A 15,042-nucleotide genomic window follows, 5' to 3' on the forward strand; every position below is an offset into this window, starting at 1 on the left:
GGTTAGGTGTTAGGGTTGGGGGTAGGGGATTAGGGTTATGGTTAGGTTTAGGGCATTAAGGGTTATTTTTAATGTCGGGTAGTGGATTGGGATTAGGGTTGGGGTTCGGGTTTGGGTAGGGTGTTAGGGTAAGGGTTTAAGTTTAGGGTTAGGTTTATGGGGTTAGGGATAGGGTTAGGTGGGTAGGGTTAGGTTTAGGGTTAGGGGTTAGGGTTAGGATTTGGGTGAGGCAGTTAGGGTTAGGGTGTTAGGGTTAGTGTTATGGTTAGTGTTAGGTTTTGGGTTAGGGGGTTAGGGTTAGGGAGTTAGGGTTGGGGGTTAGGGAGTTAGGGTTTAGGGGGTTAGGGTTAGTGGGTTTAGGGTTAGGGAGTTAGGGGGTTAGGGTTAGGGGGTTAGGGTTAGGGTTAGAGTTATGGTTAGGGTTAGAGTTGGGGGTAGGGGATTAGGGTTAGGGTTAGGGTTAGGGCATTCGGGTTATTTTTAGTGTCAGTGTTAGGGGTAGGAGATTGGGATTAGGGTTGGGGTTAGGGTTCGGGTTTGGGTAGGGCGTTAGGATTAGGGTTTAAGTTTAGGGTTAGGGTTAGGGGTTGGGTTAGGGTTGGGGTTTAGGTTCAGGGTTGGGGGTTAGGGTTAGTGTTAGGATTTAGGTTCAGGGTTAGGGGGTTAGGGGATTAGGGGGTTAGGGTTAGGTTTTAGGTTCAGGGTTAGGGTGATTGTTATGGTTTGGGTTAGGGTTACGGTTAGGGTTAGGGGTTAGGGTTTAGGTTTAGGTGTAGGTTTAGTGGGTTAGGGTTAGGGTTATATTTTCGGTTAGGGTTAGGGTTAGGGTTTGGGTATGGGTTAGGGGTTAGGGTTAATATTGGTGTTGGGGGTTAGGGTTAGGTTTTGGGTTAGGGGGTTAGGGTTAAGTTTAGGGAGTTAGGGTTAGGGGTTAGGGTTAGGGTTGGTGGTAGGGGATTAGGGTTAGGGTTATGCTTAGGGCATTCGGGTTATGTTTAGTGTCAGGGTTATGGGTAGGGGATTGGGATTAGGGTTGGGGTTAGGGTTTGGGTAGGGAGTTAGGGTCTAAGTTTAGGGTTAGGGTTACGGGGTTAGGGATAGGGTTAGGTGGTTAGGGTTAGGTTTAGGGTTAGGGGTTAGGGTTTGGGTTTGGGTTAGGCAGTTAGGGTTAGGGTTAGGGTGTTAGGGTTAGTGTTATGGTTAGGGTTAGGTTTTGGGTTGGGAGTTAGGGTTAGGGGGTTAGGGTTAGGCTTTGGGTTAGGGGGTTAGGGTTAGGGGTTAGGGTTGGGGGTAGGGGATTAGGGTTACGGTTAGGTTTAGGGCATTAAGGGTTATTTTTAATGTCGGGTAGTGGATTGGGATTAGGGTTGGGGTTCGGGTTTGGGTAGGGTGTTAGGGTAAGGGTTTAAGTTTAGGGTTAGGTTTATGGGGTTAGGGATAGGGTTAGGTGGGTAGGGTTAGGTTTAGGGTTAGGTGTTAGGGTTAGGATTTGGGTGAGGCAGTTAGGGTTAGGGTGTTAGGGTTAGTGTTATGGTTAGTGTTAGGTTTTGGGTTAGGGGGTTAGGGTTAGGGAGTTAGGGTTGGGGGTTAGGGAGTTAGGGTTTAGGGGGTTAGGGTTAGTGGGTTTAGGGTTAGGGAGTTAGGTGTTCGGTTAGGGGGTTAGGGTTAGGGGGTTAGGGTTAGGGGGTTAGGGTTAGGGGTTAGGGTTAGAGTTATGGTTAGGGTTAGAGTTGGGGGTAGGGGATTAGGGTTAGGGTTAGGGTTAGGGCATTCGGGTTATTTTTAGTGTCAGTGTTAGGGGTAGGGGATTGGGATTAGGGTTGGGGTTAGGGTTCGGGTTTGGGTAGGGGGTTAGGATTAGGGTTTAAGTTTCGGGTTAGGGTTAGGGGTTAGGGATAGAGTTGGGGTTTAGGTTCAGGGTTGGGGGTTAGGGTTAGTGTTAGGATTTAGGTTCAGGGTTAGGGGGTTAGGGGGTTAGGGGGTTAGGGTTTAGGTTCAGGGTCAGGGTGATTGTTATGGTTTGGGTTAGGGTTATGGTTAGGGTTAGGGGTTAGGGTTTAGGATTAGGGTTAGGGTTTAGGTTTAGGTGTAGGTTTAGTGGGTTAGGGTTAGGGTTATATTTTCGGTTAGGGTTAGGGTTAGGGTTTGGGTATGGGTTAGGGGTTAGGGTTAATATTGGTGTTGGGGGTTAGGGTTAGGTTTTGGGTTAGGGGGTTAGGGTTAAGTTTAGGGAGTTAGGGTTAGGGGTTAGGGTTAGGGTTGGTGGTAGGGGATTAGGGTTAGGGTTATGCTTAGGGCATTCGGGTTATGTTTAGTGTCAGGGTTATGGGTAGGGGATTGGGATTAGGGTTGGGGTTAGGGTTCGGGTTTGGGTAGAGGGTTAGGATTAGGGTTTAAGTTTAGGGTTAGGGTTAGGGGTTAGGGTTAGGTTAGGGGTTTAGGTTCAGGGTTGGGGGTTAGGGTTAGGGTTAGGGTTATATTTTCGGTTATGGTTAGGGTTAGGGTTAGGGTTTGGGTATGGGTTAGCGGTTAGGGTTAATATCGGTGTTGGGGGTTAGGGTTAGGTTTTGGGCTAGGTTAAGTTTAGGGAGTTAGGGTTACTGGTTAGGGTTAGGGTTGGTGGTAGGGGATTAGGGTTAGGGTTAGGCTTAGGGCATTAGGGTTATGTTTAGTGTCAGGGTTACGGGTAGGGGATTGGGATTAGGGTTAGGGTTAGGGTTTGGGTAGGGAGTTAGGGTTTAAGTTTAGGGTTAGGGTTACGGGGTTAGGGTTTGGGTTAGGCAGTTAGGGTTAGGGTGTTAGGGTTAGTGTTATGGTTAGGGTTAGGTTTTGGGTTGGGGGTTAGGGTTAGTGTTTGGGTTAGGCTTTTAGGCTTTGTTTAGTGTCAGGGTTATGGGTACGGATTGAGATTAGGGTTGGGGTTAGGGTTTGGGTAGGGAGGTAGGGTTTAAGTTTAGGGTTAGGGTTACGGGGTTAGGGATAGGGTTAGGTGGTTAGGGTTTGGGTTAGGGGTTAAGGTTTGGGTTAGGCGGTTAGGGTTAGGGTGTTAGGGTTAGTGTTATGATTAGGGTTAGGTTTTGGGTTGGTGGTTAGGGTTAGGGAGTTAGGGTTAGAGTTTGGGTTAGGCAGTTAGGCTTTGGGTTAGGGGGTTAGGGTTAGGGGTTATGGTTAGGATTAGGGTTAGGGTTGGGGGTAGGGGATTAGGGTTAGGGTTAGTCTTAGGGCATTAGGGTTATTTTTAGTGTCAGTGTTAGGGGTAGGGGATTGGGATTAGGGTTGGGGTTGGGGTTCGGGTTTGGGTAGGGGGTTAGGATTAGGGTTTAAGTTTAGGGTTAGGGTTTAGGATTAGGGTTAGGGTTTAGGTTTAGGTGTAGGTTTAGTGGGTTAGGGTTAGGGTTATATTTTCGGTTATGGTTATGTTTAGGGGTTTAGTGTTAGGGTTAGGTTTAGGGGTTGGGGTTAGGGTTACATTTAGGGTTAGGGGTAGGGCATGAGGATTAGGGGTTAGGGTTATTTTTTGTGGTTAGGGTTAGTGATTGGGTTCGGTTTAGGGGTTAGGGATAGGGATAAGTTTAGGTTTAGATTTAGGGTTAGGGTTAGTGTTAGGGTTAGGGTTTGGGTTTGGTTTAGGGGGTTAGGGTTAGGATTAAGGCCTTAGGGTTAGAGTTAGGGTTTGGTTTAGAGGGTTAAGGGGTAAGGGTTAGGGTTTGGGTTAGGGGGTTAGGAGTAGGTGGTTAGGGTTTAGGGTTAAGGGTTCGGGTTAGGGTCAGGGGTTGGGCTTAGCGGTAGGGCTATGGGCAGAGTTTTAGAGTCAGGGGGTCGCTGGGCGGGCCCTGACCGGCCCCGCCCCGGGCAGGTTGGGGGCTGCGGGGGCACGTGCCAGTGCCTGCCCTGGCCTCGTGGGGAGCGGGGCCTGGCTGTGCCGGCATGGGGAGAACGGGGGGACGGGGGAGGATGGGGGGATGGGGCGGGGGGGGGCTGGCTTCAGAATAAAGTTTATTTATTGTGGTGCCCGGCTCATTCTTGCTGCGGGGGCACCAGGGTAGGGGGTTCCTGGGGAGGGGGGCGTTTTTGGGCTGCAACAGCCCAAGTCCTGGGGGGGTCTTTGCTGCAGGGGTGCACCCCAGGACTCCCCTATCTGCCCTCCCAGGCTCTGGCCATCCCCATAGGCTGGGCTGGGGCAGAACCCTTTGGGGTTCCCCCCGGCACCCCCAAAGCTCTGCCCCTCCCAATCCCGATGCTGCGGTCATGTCCCCCTACGGCAGGGGCCTGCCCTGGCCTGCTAGCCCTGATGCATTTGTGACACCCCAGCACAGGGTGTGGGGGCCAGCCCTGGCCCCCCCCGTGCTGGGCTGGGGGGCAGTGGGGGGTCAGGGGTGTCCCTGTCAATGTGCAGGGATGGGACCTGTTTGGTTTCCCTTTGTCCATATCTTTTTTTCCATCAGCTGTCGGGTGAGGCCCACAACAGGACCGGGGGCACCGGGGCACGGCATGGCACGGCACGGCCCTGCTTCCCCGGCACGGCGAGAGCTGGGGCAGGGAGAGCCGCAGCCGCCCGCTGGACACAAGCCGGGCTGGGAACGGCCACAGCTCATGCCAGCAATGGCATCTCCTCCCTGGCTCCAGCAGAGCCCCAGTGTGTCGGCGAAATTCGACTGTGCTGCCACAGCTCCTGCCCCGCGGTCCTGCCTGGGCCGCGCTCTCCCCAAGGGGCTGGGGTGCTGTACCCAGGGGATGCTCGGGACTGGCACCAACCCTCCCTGCTCCGGGACGCTGTGCCTGGGCTGTGGGGGCCATGGAGGGGCCTGTGGGCTGTCCCCGGCTCTGGCACATGCTGGCAGATGGAGCCTTGCTGGCCAGTGGGAGGCTGTGCTGCTGGGCAGCTGCTTTTCACAGTGCTGCGATGCTCTGCAAGAAATCCTCAGTGGCACGGCCAGGGCTCCCGCCAGCCTCTGCCCGGCCAGGGCAAGGGCCGATGGCCTTTACCTGTGCCTGAGATTCCCTTTCTGGTCACGGGAGCAGAGCTCTGGACAACACAGGGCACCCTCACAACCTCCTCGCCCCTCAGGGGCTGTGCGATGCCCATGGGGGTTGGTGCTGATACCCCACAGCTCAGCTCTCCCTCCAGCAGCGCTGAGCGTCCCCAGCAGCCTGGTCAGGCAGATTTTGGGTTGGAGAAAAGCCTGGTATAGACAGCGGTGCACTCTGTGTGTGTGTTCATGCATACACAGCTCTATATATACATTTGGGGTGATGCAGGGGTTACGGGAGCAGCTACACGGCCAGCCCAGAGCAGCCTGTGCGGCATGGCCGTGGCCTCGCCATTTGCTGTGCGAGTCGTGCAACTGATTGTCCGGGCGCACTTGCAGCAAGGAGAGCTGTAAATAGCACGGCCCCTCAGGGGGGACGCGCCACAGATGCTCTCCAGAGCCCGGCAGTGGGATATCTGACAGCGCTTCCCACACTTGATGGGGAGCAGAGGGCTTGCCACAAGCTCTGCAATGGTCATTTCCAGAACAACGCCAACATTGGCTAAATGAGCACTGGACATTCCCTCAGAAATAACGAGCGTGCTTAGACAACGGAGATGACCCATCTAGAGCAGTCCTGGCAGCAGAGGGTGGCAGCTGACGGCCTCTTGCTCCTGAGAAAGTCTGAGCTTCAAGTACTCACTACGAACAAAGGCAACCCCGTGGCTCTGGAGAGTCGGTGCAAGGGAAACCTGAGGGAACAGGCAGATGAGGACAGCTCCTTTCTATTGAAGAAAGCTTGAGTAAAATCACTTTTATTACATAAATATTAAAAAGCACAGAAACTCAGGACAAGCTTATCTATTTTATTATTTTTTAAGATAGCTAAAGAGGAAGGTACCTATGTGAGAAGCTGTTTTAAAGGATTTGATATGTTCTAAAGTCTACTTGAACATTAAAATGACCACAAAGTGTCAAAAGATTCCAGCTAGCTAATGGGTAAGAGGGAAGTGCAACAGCAACATGGAACACAGCTCCAGGGTTCACAAGAAGGGAGGGGGACTGTTCCTGTTGAAACAAACCTAACTTCTTTAAAACCAAGAAAAATAGAGCTGTATTCACTGTATGTAAGAAAGATTTTTGGACTGGCTTCAATTCAGTGAAGAGATGTCGTTCTTTGGTGACAGCTGGTCACGAGCTCTGCTGCAGGCTCATTTGTAGATCAATTTGGATCAGCAGTTTAAAATCTTCATAAACATTCAAAACATATCATCCTCGTCGGACTCCTACAAGTGCCAGACAGGCTTTTTGAGACGTCCACGCCTGGTACGGGGCACGGCTGCTACGGGGCTGTGCGCACGAGCAGTTGAATCAACAGTGACAGCTTTATCATCGTCTTCCAGCTTGGATTTCTGGAGGGAAAGCATAGTCAAGAAGTGAATCATGAATCGGAGCATAAACACAGGACACAATTAGCACAAAATGCACCACTGTGCCACGGCTAAGGTGGTTGTTCGGACTGATGGGACCAAACCAACAATCTGGGCTAAGGACGTGTGCCTGAGCCCTGCTTCTCACCCACCTTCCCCACACCGTGCAATAAAGACGGGTGTCGCAGAGGAGCTTCTACCTCTGCCACGCTTTTCCTGCCAGAATAACCCACACCACGCTTGTGGTACCCCCTCGGCTCGAACGGCTCACAGAGTACAAACCTTCACTGCAACTGATCTGGAAGGCTTGGAGCCAAAATCATCTGAACCCGAATGCAAAGAGCTCAGCTGCCTTTTGGTAACTTTCCACCCCTTGCTCTGGTCAGACTTCTTGTCACCCACTGCTGCAGACTCAGAATCCAGGGATCCCTCCTTCACCGCCGTCTTGCCGGACTTGGGTGCAGCCTTTTTCTTGGCTAGAATACCCATGACGGACGGCTGCTTATCAGAAACACAACTCTGCCTTTAAACCCTTGTTTTGCTGCCTCTCCTCTCATTCGCAGTTTGTGAGTTACTTCCAACACAAATATGGCTGGGCACAATGCTGCGAGCTCAGCACACAGGTCGTCTCGTTTTGAAGCGTGGTTTTCTAGAAAGATTGCTCTTCACCAAGATTATGAGAAGTGAGGTTGTTTATCTGCTTAGTTCCACTGCATGTAGAGGAGCAACTTAAAATGTACCCAAAGCAATTTACAGGCTACTTCAGACTGAAAAGTCCTGAACGCTCAAGGCTGTGTAACCAATCAAAAACCTTCAAAACTTTTGCACAGGGAAGGAATGAATTTACCATCGATACTGAACAGGTACTTGTGGAGTTCTTTCTTACCTGTATTTTGAGATGTTTTTAACAGCATCTTGAAGCATGTCTCCAAGTTAAGCTGAAATGAGCAGGACATTCCTGAATGATAGAGGCTTTCTCAATTTAGAAGTGGAAGAAACAGCTATTTTGCTGGCAAGTAACACACTACTTTACTGCTGTGACCAAAACCAGCTAGTGAGGGACTATGCAAAAGGCTCTGGGCAATTATGTTTAAAAATCCGAGTCAAATGCCACAGATTTATGAGGTCAAGCCAGCACTAAATAGATCAAGCTACCCAAAGAAGCTTTTCTTCTTCCTGGTAAGCAAGCGACCAAGTAGCCTTCTTCCCCAAAAGACATGAAGTAGAACATCGACTGCAAGACACAAATTCCACTTGGATTATTTCTGCCAAGTATTACAGAGCACTGTAGGAAACATTCACTTTTCCTGTTCCCAAACGAAAATTCACTCCCTTCAAGCATGTCTGAGATAAACTGGGACATGATATGTTTGGCAGCAAACTTCTTTAAAAATGACAACAACAACGAGGCAACCTTTGCCGCAAACCTCAGCTCTTTTCTGAAATGAAAACTCAAGTTATTCAGGCCTCTAAATGTCCAGCAAAATCACTCAGGCTTGGTTCCCACAGGAATAAGAATTGTTATCTAAACATGATCTTACTAGACTTTGCCTTACCCTTAGTGGCACTGGTCGCCTTAGCGGGTTTTTTAGATATGGCCTTACTGCAAGGCACAAAGACAGAAGGAACTGCAGGAGCTTGACTCACATTTCCAGTGGCAACATCTTGGACTTGAACTGAATAAAGCAAGCAGAAAGGAAGTCCGAAATAGTCAAATTATCTGCTCTGGCTATAAACATTAGAGCAGAAGGAAATAATTGTGATCTACTTTATAAAAAGAACAACTCTTAAAACTGGATTAATCACAAATTTGAGTTAGAAACAGATAAAAAGTCTGGTGCGCTGAAACCAGCTTGTACCCTAGCATCAAAGTTTCTTTGCAAGACCTTGTGACTGACATCTGCCTCTGTCAGCGTTAAGCACTGGTCAGAATGCCCAGTGCACTCTCGTGGGGCTTTAGGAGAATCAAGAAGGTTTAGAAGGTCTTGTACTCACCAGGGATAGCGCTTTGCACTGGCTTTTGCTTGGGAGCTTCAGCTGCTTTTTCAGTGGTTTCCCTAGAATGCAAAACCCCAAGAATTTTTTCAACTTATGATGCACTAAATAGGTGCATTGATGAAAAAGAGCTATTAATTTCTATATAGCATTAACACTAGAAGCACAACAAATTTCCAGTGACTGTGTGGAGAAATACTCACTTTGGAGCAGCTCTGCGCTTGGGAGCAGGTTTTTGTTTTGAGTGCGTACCTGACTCAGTGTTGCCTTCGCTGTTGCCCTGAAATTCAGACTCCTCATCTGAGCTGGAAAGATTTGCATCTGAGTCTGAACTGATTGTGGTCTTGACTTTGGCTGATGAAACGACACAGATGTATTATTTTACACATTTGGCAATATGCAGCTTAGTTTCTTTTGCAGTATTTTAGCTGCAGTTCTTAAAAAAATAAAGATCTGAATGAAACCAAGCAGATGCTGAGACTGCCAGTGAGAAGACTCCAAATCACAAGTATATTCTGGGCTCGCTTACCAACAACGCATTTGATTTGCCAAGACAGTTGTGGAATTAAAACCAAAAACTTATTTCTCTAGTTGCCCATTTCTGCTTTTCCTTGAAAAGCATTGTGAAAAGCTGCTCAAACGGTAGAAATATTTAGTTGTTATATACAGGAAAATACATAAGGCTCTTAAAAATTGTTTCTGCCCGAGATCTCAGGCTGTGGGAGCTCTCTAAACAGTCTGTTCAATTTTCTCCTCCACAGACTGCCCCTCTTCTGCACTTGCGTCGTCGCTCACCTGCTGCTTGGCGAACCGCTCGCTCTCCTTGAGGCGGCGCTTCAAAATCAGACTCTGTGTCAGACCAAGGCTTTCGTTTCTTCATTTTCTTTAATGGCTTAAATGGTAGAGTGACCTGTCTCTTAGCACCTGTAATATACTGGGGGGCAGGATGAACCAGCAAACTTCCATGTGTACTTCAGGTTCAGCAGTTCAAGCTCAACTTAGAAACACACCACTAAATTCAGAGGATTCTGGCTTAAACATCAAAGAGAAACAGTACTCTATCTCGCTTGACTGTTATCCAGGATCACTTTCTTTCTCACCTAGTTCTTCCAAAAATACTGATCCTAGATGTTTGTTGTGGTTTAGCCCCAGCCAGCAACTAAGCACCATGCAGCCGCTCGCTCACTCCCCCTACCCCGATGGGATGGGGGAGAGAATCAGAGGAGTAAGAGTGAGAAACACTCCTGGGCTGAGATAAGAACAGTTTAAGAATTGAAATAAAGTAAAATAGTAATGATAATTATAACAATATAATAATGATAATAATAATAATAATATACAAAGCAAGTGATGCACAATGCAATTGCTCACCACCTGCCGACTGATACACAGGCAGTTCCTGAGCAGCGATCGCTGCTCCCTGTCCAACCCCCACCAGTTTCTATACTGAGCATGACATCATATGGTATGGAATAGCCCTTTGGTCAGTTTGGATCAACTATTCTGGCTGTGCCCCCTCCCAGTTTCTTGTGCACCTGGCAGAGCATGGGAAGCTGAAAAGTCCTTGACTAGCATAAGCAGTACTGAGCAACAACTGAACCATCAGCGTGTTATCAACATTCTTCTCCTACTACATCCAAAACACAGCACTATGCCTGCTACTGGGAAGAAAATTAACTCTATCCCAGCCGAAACCAGGACAATGTTACTCATCACTTTCAGGAAAAGCTCAGATAACCAAGTTTACAACCCTTCCCCTCACTTGCCATTGATGGAAAAACACATAAAAGCGTTTACCTCGCTCAGTATTAAGCTTCTGCGCTAATGTCTGCTTAAGGCCCCAAGACTCTTTTTCTCCTGGTGTGTTTTCTTCTTGACCCTCATCAGATTCATTGTTTTCACTCTGAAGACACAAGCAGATATCAAATAGATAGTGAGTCAGCTCACACCATGAGAAGAGGCACACAGAGTAGTGTAGAAAGGAGCTGCTTATTTTAGAGGTATGAAAGTTGTGACACAAGAAATCTGAGTTTGTGAAACAAACTGCATGTAAAATTGATTACAGCCAAGTAATCAGACATGATCTGTCCCCAGATCAGGTCACTTAAAACACAAAATCCAACATTAACAAAACCAGGAACTTTGTCCCCACTCCTGAGAGCGCTTTGGTACCGCCTTTGTGTGCTGATGGTACGGCTCTAGGGGGCGTTGAGGATGCAGACTTGAACAGGGTGGGGTAAAAAGAGCAGTGCAAGTTATCTGGAAAAACTGTTAGGTGGAACCATCTGTAGGAAAGAAGCAACATCTCTGGCTTGCCGGTCAAAACAGGTGAGGGGATATTTTGATTTTCAGTGTTGCAAATGGCTGAATGGCATCATTTCAACCAGCCCTATAAAAAGAGTTCAATCTTCTTTCTCTCCTTGATATCAAGAACAATAATGGCATTAAGTGGCTGAAAGCATTGTGAGAAATGCAAAGGCTGTTCTAAACAAGTGAATTTACTCGCTGTACTTTCTGCCTGCTAGAGGATTTATAAAATCCCCAAGACACCTACAACAACCTTACTTGCATCTGCCTGTCCATTTCTAAGCTACCAGCCCAGCTCTGACATTGGGATTTATGCTCCTGCCAAAAGATTTCCTTCTAAGCCATCTCCTGATGCTGCAGGAGGACTAAGAGGTGGGTGCGTGGTTCGTGATGGTTCTTATCCACGCTTTGGAGGGTTTTCAGATTGGTGGTAATTACTGATAATTAATGAATAATTAAGAATAATTACTGATAATTACTGCAGTAATCTGAGGCTAGGAGGGGAAACAAAGGTTTGGGGGGAGGAGAAGATACTTTTTAATAGCCACTAGATTTTTTACAACACAGTTTTTGTGTTGTAAACACAAACCCTCAGGGGTGGGGGCTGTTTCTGCCCGGCGCCTTTGGCCTGGCACTCACAGTTGGGAACACGCTTTCCAAAATCCTGCTGGAAAGTGCTACATAAGAAAAAGCTACAATGGGAAGATGGCTTGAAGACACGCACACAAGAACTTGACCGACCGTGACCTCTCCTACCCAAGTGGGTTTGCTGCTGGAAGAAACCAGACCAAACTGGCTGAAAGCAGCAAAGCTGCAACAAAATCATGTAAACTCAGCTAAGAAATGTGCATTAAGCGCACTTGTACAGAGGGTTCACGTGTACAAATACTCAAAAGTGAATGGTAACAGACAATATCATGGCCAAAGCCAATAGGTTATGTAAATTGTAAAAATGAGTATATGAATAGTCTTAAGATTTCACATAAGGAATCAAGAAATGTAACACGGCGACATCCTCATGCTCCCAGCTGAGAGCACCTTTACTGCTAACAATAGAAAGGGGTTTTAGCTAGCGTGTGCTTCTGCTGCCTTTTTTCCCAGTGCCTGTGCATGAACTAGAGGAAAAGAAAAAGGCAAGCAAATCCCTTTTGGTAACAAGAGCGGCAGATGTGGGACCTGTGGCTGAGCTGGGGAACAGGGAGCACCCCTGGAGCAGCCTTGGGGCTTGCTGCCAAGCTGGGAGAGCTGCCTTCAAACCAGCTCTCCCAGCAGGACGTTGCCCAGGAGTTACTTTGAGTTTTACTCGTGTCCTTCAGGAACGCTGTTCCACACCAAGCACACCCAGAGCTGAGCCTGTGCAAGGAGAAGCCTTCTCCAGGAGAAGCACAGCTGGGGCTGATGGTGACAGTTCCCAGCAGTTGTCCAGGTCAGAGAGATGCAGGTAAGATGCCCTGGAGGAGACAGCGACCGCTTGGCAGTTCTCTTGCAGGAACAGGGTTGAAGAGCAGGAGGGAGCCAGGGCAAAAGGGCCTCTGAGGTCAAAAAGCACATCAAACAGCCAGAGCGCAAAGCAGAGGGAGAAGAGAAATAGGTGCAGGGGACATGGCTGGGACAGTGCTTTCAAGGTAACATCTGCCACAGAAGCACAATAACAGTGAAAGGCATTGGGGAGGTCGTGGAGTGAGTGAGAAAAGTGCCTGGCAGAGAAGAGCCCAGAGAGACAGGAGACAAGCTTGAGATGGAGGGGAAAAAGAGGGCGTGTGGAAAGTGAGGATGCTCATCCTGTGCAGGTCCTTGGGAAGACACTGGTGGCGGAGCAGCTGCTGCGGAAGGAGCAGGAACCTGGCTTCTGCTGCAGGTACCTGCTGGCGCGCAACTGCTAGGGCACGAGTTTTTAAATGACTTGTGCAGATGCTGGCGATATCACTTGTGACTGAGCAGCAGAGAGATGGGAAAAGATGCATCGCCTGCTTAGGTGTCTGTGATGTCATTCGTGGCCGGAACCAGCCTGTTGCTGTTTCAGGTGCTTGTGATGTTACTGGTGGCTGAGGAGCTGATAGGGCAGGAGTTTCTGTGTGATTCGTGAAGGTGGTTTTTGACGTCCTACGTGCCTGAGAAGATGATAGGGCAGTCACAGAGAGCAGCTTTATGCAGGTGCAATATGCATAGCTAAATAAAAAGAACAAATTCCCTTGGTAATTCTGTGCTAAGGTGTCCTTGCTTCTCTCCTAGGCCAGCAAAGAACTGACTTTTACACAGGTCACCCGAGGATGACTGCTGCCAGGAGAGATCCTTCCTGTGCTTGGCTGCTCACCTGGACCCTGTTCCTGCTCACATCCCCATTCCCAACGCCTCTCTCGCTGGATTTGATTTCTAGAGGTCACGGTAGTCCCAAGTGCTGGCATTTGGAGATGAAAGCCGATGCTGATGGAGAAGCACCGTCGTGCCTTTTGCAGTGAGTCACGGCAGGCTTGGGAGCTAGGTGGTTTATACTTTGTGTGAGGAGAAATGCCTACACATTTCCGCCTCGGTTTTGCCTCAGAAACCAATTTCATATCTGTAACGCCTTGCGACAGGCTTGGAAAGAGGCCAGAAGGTGTATGAACTGCAGCTCTTGTGGGACACAGCAGAAGCATCTTCAGGGTGAAGCGTTGTCTTTTTTACTCAAACTCCACTGCCCAGGTTTGCCAGGAAACCAGCTTCTTCAGCAGAACAAGGAGTAAAAAGAGTGGAAACCCATCGTCTTAACAAGATGACCCTGCTGGTGGGGACCGTCAGTGGCAATGCTTGTAATGCCTTGGTTTCCTTGTGTCTCTTGCACCAGATGTCACACCTGGGAGAAGACAACGTGAATCACACACAGGTGACCTGAGCCTCTAATCAAGCAGCACTGCAGATGCTTTGTTCCTGGGCATTTTTTTCCCCTGAGATCTCTACATGCTAATTTAATATGCTCAGCAGGTTTAGAAAGCTTCCACCCTTCTGGATCACAAGGGTGCTTTCATAAAGGAAGTCTCGAGTTACACAGTTTCAAAAAAACCCTGAACCCCTCTGTTCTTTCTTGCATGGTCGAACACTCTACAGAAATCAGAAGCACCACTCAGGACTGGGTCTGGTTATGATGGCAATTTTATTGTTTTGATCGCCTGAAACACCTGGCAAGAGTGAGGCAACATTTGCTGTTGACGCTGCAAACATTGCTTACTTCTGAGTCCTCCCCTCCAGAGTTCTCTCTGGATTTCTCTTTCTTCTTGCATTTCTTTTTCGATTCTGGATCACCAGAATGCTCACTTCTGTCTTTTGCCGCTTTCTTTCGGGCACACTTTCACCTCCCTCTGCACAGGACAGTTTCCTCTTTCTGCATCTTTGTTTTTCATTTGCCTGGCAAGAGCCTGCAGACTCTGGGTGAACTGGCACCGGTGGGAGCACACGCTCTTCAAGTGAGGATTTCCCTGGCTGCTGCTCACCTACCGAAGCAGAATGCAGGTCTGCTCTGTGGCCACTTGAGCCGTGCACAGCTTCCCCTCCTGAGCTTCTGCCATTCTCAGGGCTGTTCTTCTCCCTGTGGGAAGAGCTGCACAGGTTCCCAGTGCCACACGCCAGCTGATGGCGAGTGTGCTTCTGCGTTTCTGCACGGCAAGCGTGCCTCCACCTGGGAGGCAGACAGTCTGGTTGGCTTCCGTTCAGCTTCTTCCCCTGCTTGGTGTCAGAGCGCGCTCTCTTCCTGCTGCAGTGCTGAGGGGGAGTTCCTGCAGAGTCCTGCATTTTTCTCTTCCCTTGGATCCTCTGCTTGTTTTCTCTGCGTTCTTGATTTCTCAGTGCCACGGTGCCTCCAGAAAATGGACTCTTCAGCACCTGACACAGCTTTGCCACGGAAATGCTCTTTGTCTCTTGGCATTCAGTGCCTGCTCCAGGGGGCAAATCATGGTGCCTGGAGAAACAACGGTGATCTTAGTCTAGGGCTGTTGTTGCAGCCTCCTCGTGGCTTCAGTCTTATCCTATCATTTTCTGGCAGCACTTGATATGGCACGCAGAAGACTGAAGCAGAACTAGAAGCTGGAAATTAGATCATGGTCTTCCAGCCATGTCTGTCCCTTTACAAGCGCTAACTCATCTTTGTGCCCTCTCAGGCCTCCCTTTCACCTCTTGTCACAGCTAGTCAGTCTCAGAGAGCACACAGCCAGCAAGTTGCACAAGCACAACAGTTTAGTGCCAGACAAGGAGGGAGAAGAAAGGAGCAGGCCAAGTGCAGAACAGAGAGAACTGAACGAGACAAACAGTCATTCTTTCCCAGGACAGAAAGCAAAACCCACTGGAGGAGAACAACAACAGCAAGAGCA

This window comes from Pelecanus crispus, chromosome 15 (assembly GCF_030463565.1).
Source record: "Pelecanus crispus isolate bPelCri1 chromosome 15, bPelCri1.pri, whole genome shotgun sequence".
Lineage (NCBI taxonomy): Eukaryota > Metazoa > Chordata > Aves > Pelecaniformes > Pelecanidae > Pelecanus > Pelecanus crispus.